Here is a 7,405-nt window from a genome sequence, read left to right as displayed (position 1 = left end):
TCACCAATCCTTAACACTATAAACGACTCGCTGTTATGGTGGCAGACAAGAGAGTGTTGCACTCTGAGAGGCTCTACCTAGCAGCTGACCCAGACAGATACAGACAGAGTCAAACAGCAGATAGAGCTTAGGGACTCTTCTGGAAGAATAGAAGGAAGGATTTGGGATCCTTAAGGGGACAGCAACTCCACAGGAAAACTAACACAGTGAATTAACCTGGACCCTTGAGCTCCTCCAGTTTGAACCACCAACCAAAGAACATACATGGGCTGGATCTACTGCTTCCTGCTCATATGTAATAGTTGTGCAGTTTGACATTCATGTGGATTCTGAACAACTGGAATGGGATATCCCAAAAGCTGTTGCCTGTAGGTTGATATGTTTTCCTAGCTAGGATGCCCTGCCTGGCCTCAGTGGGAGATGAAGTGCTTAGCTTGTCAAAGACTTGAAGTGCCTGGGTAGGTAGGACACCCTGGGGGGCCCTTATCCACTTAGAGGAGAAGGGAATGGGGTATGGGGTAAGGATTGTGCAAGGGAGTGACCAGGAAGGGGGCAGTGCACAGGATATAAATTTAATAAAAATTAAATTAAAACAAAAAATTTAAAAATATAATTATATCAATAATGTTATATGTTGACATGAAATTCTAAAAATCAAGGTAAACTCAAGTTAAAGATGCTATGGTTATTTTAAAGGGATGTTTGTATACAGACTGGAATGATGTGAATTAGAGAAAGAGTTGTTCAGTTATCTGGAGCAGAAATGTTAATGCAGAATCTAAAGTAGAACCCTAATTCCCTGCAGCTAAGACAAGTATTCTATACCCAAGACTAACTCCTTGAGACAATGTCTGAATAGGAATGAGAGGTCAGTCACAGCAGAAGGAGAGGGTGGGATGCTGGGAGCAGGGGAGCCTGGAACAGGGGAGTCCTGACCCTTAGTGGAAGCTCCTGTGAAGATCCTGTGTCAGATCAACGTCTACACCAAGATCTGGGCTAAGTCAAGAACCTCTTTCAAACTGTTTCCAGTGACTCTATGTCAGTGCTTCTGGGAGATTAATGGCATGTGAATTATTTGAGGATACTAACAGCTCAAATCACATAGGTCTGCCCAGTGTTGAGTTTGAGGCAGAAAATATTTTTGTACCAATAACTGCTACCAATAACTGTTTGAAGTGATAACCTCAAGTTGAGGTCACTCTCAGACTCAGGTCTAACCTCCTTTACACAGCACACAGAGCTTTCTCTCTGATGATAATTTCTGCTCTATCTCTTGCTTCCTGCTCCTACCACCCATCTTCCTTTTCACTGATGTATTCCAGTTATGAGGCTTTGTTTAATACCCCAAAAGCATTCTTACGGCTTGGCCTTCATACTGTTAGTGACTTTTCCTAGGACAGACATCTCTATAGTCTCAGGCTTTTACTTGTTTCCCTGTTCCTATCTTGGTTCTGAGCTCCCTCATGTGTGGGTTAGCTGATTTCCCACATGGTACCAAAGCACATGACATCTTGCACAGTGAAATCTTTACTCATTCTTGGACTATATCACTTTTGGTTTTGTCCATGGAGAGGGATAGATAGAATCATGACTGTACTCTCATTTTCTTAATCCTAGTATGTAGTATAATGCATAAAACCGAAGTTTCCAGAGAATATTTAGTGAACAAATATCTGATTGAAGGAGTTAATTAAAACACCCTGCATCAATCTATAAAGAAACAGTATTTTTCTAAAATGTAGCAGACTGACAATTATGAAGGCTAGAAATAAAATGAATAATTTTTTTCAGTAAACAATTAGGTATCCTAACTATTTCATTGTTAAAACTAGACTGATTAAAGTTTTAAAATTGAATGATACGTTGTGAATTATTTTCATATTTTAAATAAAATATGATAACAAAAAATAGGATGCAGAGCTAAACAGAGAATTTTCAACAGAGGAATCTCAAACGGCCAAGAATCACTTAAAGTTATGTTTGACATCCTTCGTATTCAGGGAAATGCAAATCAAAACTACCTGTGATTCTACCTTACACCAATCAAAATGTCTAAGATCAAAAACTCAGTGACAGCACATGCTGGCAAAAATGTGGAGCAAGGGGAACACTCCTCCATAGCTGGTGAGGGTGCAAACATGTAAAACCACTTTAGAAATGAATTTAGTGATTTCTCAGAAAACTGGGAATAGTTCTACCTTTAGATCCAGCTGTAACACTCCAGGGCAAATAGCCAAAAGATGCTCCTCCATCCCAGAAAGACACATACTATGTTCATAGCAGCTTTATTCGTAATAGCCAGAAACTATCTCAACTAAAGAATGGATAGAGAAATGTGGTTCATTTATGCAATGAAATGATATTCAATTATTAAAACCAAGGTCATCATGAATTTTGCAGGCAAATGGATAGAACTAGAAAATATCATCCTGAGTGAGATAACCCAGACCCAAAGGGACATGCATTGCATGTACTCACTGGTAAGTGGATATTAGACATAAAGTACAGAATACTTATGATATACCCAACAGACCCATCGAAGTTAAATATGCAGGATGGCTCAAGCAAGAATGCATGAATCTCATGTAGAATGGGAAACAAAATAGTCATGAGAGGAAGAGAGAGGGAGGAAAATCAGTGGGAGAGAGGAGGGGCAGGGGAATTGAGGTGGGGATCAGATGTAGGGAGAGACGGGAGAGAGGTCCAGAGAGCAAGAAGAAGGAATGGATCAGCTGCAGGGTGCTGAAGGCTAGGAGGAATGATTAGGATCTCCCAGAATCATGGAATTGAGGAGGCTCCCAGAGGTCAATTCAGGTGATCTTACGAGTTGTCTAACAGTGAGGATGTGGGACCTGAAGAGGCTACCTCCTGTACCCAGGCAAGATCCCCAGTTGAGGGATAAGGACACCAAACCACACAAAGAGTTTCTTCCTAAAATTTGTCCTGACTAAAAGAAACATAAGGACAAAGGTGGAACAGACTCTTAGGGAATGGCCAAACAAAAACTGGCCCAATTTGAAACCTGTTCCATGGGCAAGCACCAATCCCTCACATTATTAATGTTTCTTTATTATGCCTACTGACAAGAACCTATCATAACTGTCTTTTGAGAGGCTCCCCCAGTAACTGAAAAAAAAGATGCAGATAACTACAACCAAACATTGGAATACAGTTGGGGACACCTGTGGAGGAGTCAAAGGCAGGATTGATGGCCCTAAAAGGGATCGGAACCCCACTGGAAGACTAACAGAGTAAACTAAATTTGAGCCCTGGGAACTCTGAGAGACTGAGCCGCCAACCAAAGAACATACACAGGGCTGGACCAAGCCCTCCCACCTTCCACTGCACAAATGTAGTCAGCTTGCAGTTCAGTCTCCATGTGAAAAACTGGAGCAGAGGTTCTCCTCTACAAGTGTAGCCTGCCCGTGGTACCTGCTCCCCAAGAGAGCTGCCCTGTCTGATCTCAGTGGGAGAGGATGAGCTTTATCCAGCAGAGACTTGATGCCTCAGGTTGGGGGAGTGAAGTTGTGCAGATGGGTGCTGTGGGAGGGATTCTGTGAGGGGGCACTAGGAGGGGACAACATTTAGGATATAAATAAATAAATAAATAAGAGAAAAAAATAGAAATATAATTCAGCATTTCTATATTTTTAAAAAGACAATCAGAACAAAAAGATTCACCTTCTGTTTGATGACTTTTCTGCACTAATCTCATTTTCAACTATCTTCCACACTGTCTGTGAGGCCATACTCAGAGTGGCTGTTTTCAGCAACCTGCACTTGCTCAAATTCCATGTTGTGGGTTGTATAGGAAGATTCTTATCTTTGGATGTTGCAGTATGGTATGAGTCTTTTTATGGCTATGTTTATTTAACAGTAAGTAAGTTTTATTTTAGAACTGTGCACTATCTAGTCTCAGGGTCTTGGCCATTAAAACTTTGCAGATATGTGTTCTATGTCATGGAGTGAGTCTTAAATATATTCAGAAAGTAGATATATGCTAACTAACATTTATGCCCTTATTGCATCAGAAATTTCTTACAAATAGGTCACTCTTTTAGGTCACTGAGTTTTCAATTGGGTGATGCAGTATTTTCCTTTTTCTTTATTCTATTTGGATTAGTATATATTAATTATACAAGATTTGTTTTCAATTATAATATTGTCCACAGGAATTTCAATTTTGCAACCATAGCCTATTTGAATAATTGTGTCCTGAGTTGCCAAATGTTTGCTGTCTCATTTTATTTTTAGGTTAGAATTATCTCCTTCTCTCCATATTTATTATGCCATGCATATTTTGTCTCAGATAATAGTATTTGCTAAATTTCATAATGAATTATGTTTTTGTCATAAAATATTTCTGAAACATTTCCTTTATATATTTTACTAGTAGATCATAGTACTCAAAAGGCTGAATTTCATTCTAACATTTTAAATTAGTATTTCTGTAGCATTCAGTCCACTTGGAGAAAGCATAGATTCAATTTTAGACTCAATTCAAATTTAGATCAAATTAATTTATTCTTATTGCTAGCAAGATATCAGTCTTATAGCCAATATAGCATGCCATGTGAATGTGGGGTTAAGATGGGGTTTTAATACCATTTCATCCTTTTCCCTTAGCAGTAATGAGTTTTACAAAAGCAGAGCATCTGTTAGTACCACACAATCTGCTATCTTAGTCTTTTTTATTAGATATTTTCTTTATTTACATTTCAAGTGTTATTCCCTTTCTCATGCCCCTTCCCCCCTGTGCACCAACCAACCAACTCCTGCTTCCCTGTCCTTGTATTGCACTACACTGGGGCATCGAGCCTTCTCAGGACCAAGGGCCTCTTCTCCCACCGGAGTCCAACAAGGCCATCCTCTGCTGGAGCATGCAGCTGGAGCCATGGGTTCCTCCATGTGTACTTTTTGGTTGGTGGCTGAGTCCCTGGGAGCTTTGGGGGGTACTAATTGGTTCATATCATTGTACCTCCTATGGGGTTGCAAGCACCTTCAGCTCTTTCTGTCCTTTCTCTAGCTCCTCCATTGGAAAGAATAGTTATCCTATTCTTATCTGACCTGCAGGCCATTTGAATTTCAATTTCCCAGACATTTCAGTAAGTTTCTTTAGTCATTACTGGGGAAATGTGTAAATCACTACTTAGGTCTGAACACTCAATGACTTGCATATTGTAGTTCAATTTTTTGAAAGGCAAAACCACTGTGGAACCAAGTTAGGGCTAGCTGTCACATTCTTACACTATATAATCCTCTTTGTCATATTTATTCTTGTATAATCTTTCATTTGTTCTCCTCCTTTTCTCTAGCTTTACAAAAGTTGTCCATGTCTATTGTTGGAATCTTAATGATGCATATGAGTTATAAAATAGTTAATGTTTCTTTTGAGTTTTCCTTACTCTACTTATTAGTATGATCTCTATTCCAATCCAATTTCTGGCAAAAAAAAAATTAAAATGATCTAAGTGTGTGTGTGTGTAGTAAGTAATCGTCCAATGAAAGTAAATATCACATTTCTTCATTCATTTTCATATACCCAATCTTTTGTCTTTCTGATTTATTTTAAATATTTCAGAGTAAAAGTGTTTGTTAGTTAATGCCTCTTAAGGGAAGTTTACTTCACATATTTGCTCTCACACAATGAGTTTTAAATTTCTGGGGAGTAGTTGCTGCTCCATACGATTCAGAGGGAATGTCTTTATAATATTTATGGTTTTAGTCATACTAGAAAATTGCGGTACAGAAAATTAAGAAAGAAAAAAAATTGATTGGTAAAGAACAAGGGGCTTTGCAGAAAATAAAGGAAGCTTTTATAATTGTTATCAATTATAATCAATGGTAATTAAATACGAGCTGCTTATTTTAGTCATGGTTATTAAATATGCTCATAGCAATTGTTTGGCAAGAGAAAATATTAATGTAAAATCATCTTTCTTCACCTCAAAGTAAAGTTTTAGCATCCTATTATAAGGCTGCTCTGGTACTAATAAAAATTGTAAGACAAATTCATGTATGCATGCATCCCATTTACTGTATTTGAGGACAGCCCTTCTATGAGAGAAAAGTATATGTGAATTGGATCACGTTTGTTCTTTTGAGTTTCCTCCTGCTTCAGCACAGATAATTGGATTGTGTGCTGTAGATGGTGTTTTAAAATGTTGAATAATCAAGCTTTAATAGTCAATATATAGCGCAGAGCTTACAATTGCTTAAAATTGTTCTTCCCTCAGATACTATGAATTCTCAAATTTGCAATTGTTTATGCATATACAACTCATAAACATTTGGACATTTAAAAATTTGTTCTGGATTGCCTGGACAAGACCTCTTGAGGCAATGCCATGCTCGATTTATATCCCAGGCAGATTATAGACCTTATACAAGAATAATTGGCCATATAATCTTGTTCTTTANATCATCAAAATAGTAATGGCTTAAGATAATATTTTGGTATATTTTAGAGGATGCATGTCAAATTGTAAAAATTTGTTATTAGTGTCCTCAGTTTAATTATTGGGTATTGTATAGATAAATGATCTCTTATTGTGTGTTCTTTGCATGCGACTTAGTTTGAATATGCCTTCTTAATTGGAGTCATCTCCATACAGGCCCATTTCCCCACTCCCCTGGATATCAGAAAGAAACTTCAGAGATTGAAAGGGTTACAGGAGGCTGAGTTACATGATCTAGTAAAAGAGACAGAGAAAGTGCTTCATGAGTGGGAGACTGAGGGAGAGAGAGGGGAGGAGAAGGAGAAGGAGAAAGAGAGAGAGAGAGAGAGAGAGAGAGAGAGAGAGAGAGAAAGACAAAGACAAAGACAAAGAGAAAGACAAAGAGAAAGACAAAGAGAAAGAGAAAGACAAAGAGAGAGGCAGGAAGAAAAAGAAAGGGGAAAAGGAATTGTAGATGAGAGAGAAATTTGACTAGAATCTTGGTCACAGTGGTAGGAGAACAAAAGACAGGACCCAGAAAGATAGGGAACCTGGGGGACAGAAGATCAATGTGCTTAACAGAATGATGAGTTGGGATACTGAGCCTCTGCTAAAAAGGTTTAGCTGTGTCAGACTGAAGTTACTTATTTGAAATACACCCTTGGAGATGGGAAGCAGTGGCTAAAGGAAGCCAGAAAAAGACTGTAACTCAGATCCCCACTCCATCTACACCAAGGCAAGTAAGAGAATTCTTGGACACTGCTGGTTTCTGCAGGCTTTGGATACCTAGGTTTGTGACCTTAGCAGCTCCATTGTACTCCTAACCAAGAAAGGGGAGGTGCTTGTGTGGACTCCAGATCACCAGAAAACCTAAAAAAAAAAAAAAAAAAAAAAAAAAAAAAAAAAAAAAAAAAAAAGGCCAATGGCTTACCTATCCAAAAAGTTAGACCCTATTGCAAGTGGATGGC

Source organism: Mus pahari, chromosome 3, assembly GCF_900095145.1.
Source record: "Mus pahari chromosome 3, PAHARI_EIJ_v1.1, whole genome shotgun sequence".
Taxonomy (NCBI): domain Eukaryota; kingdom Metazoa; phylum Chordata; class Mammalia; order Rodentia; family Muridae; genus Mus; species Mus pahari.
The sequence above is the reverse complement of the archived record's forward strand: the minus strand, read 5'-3'. Positions refer to the sequence as shown.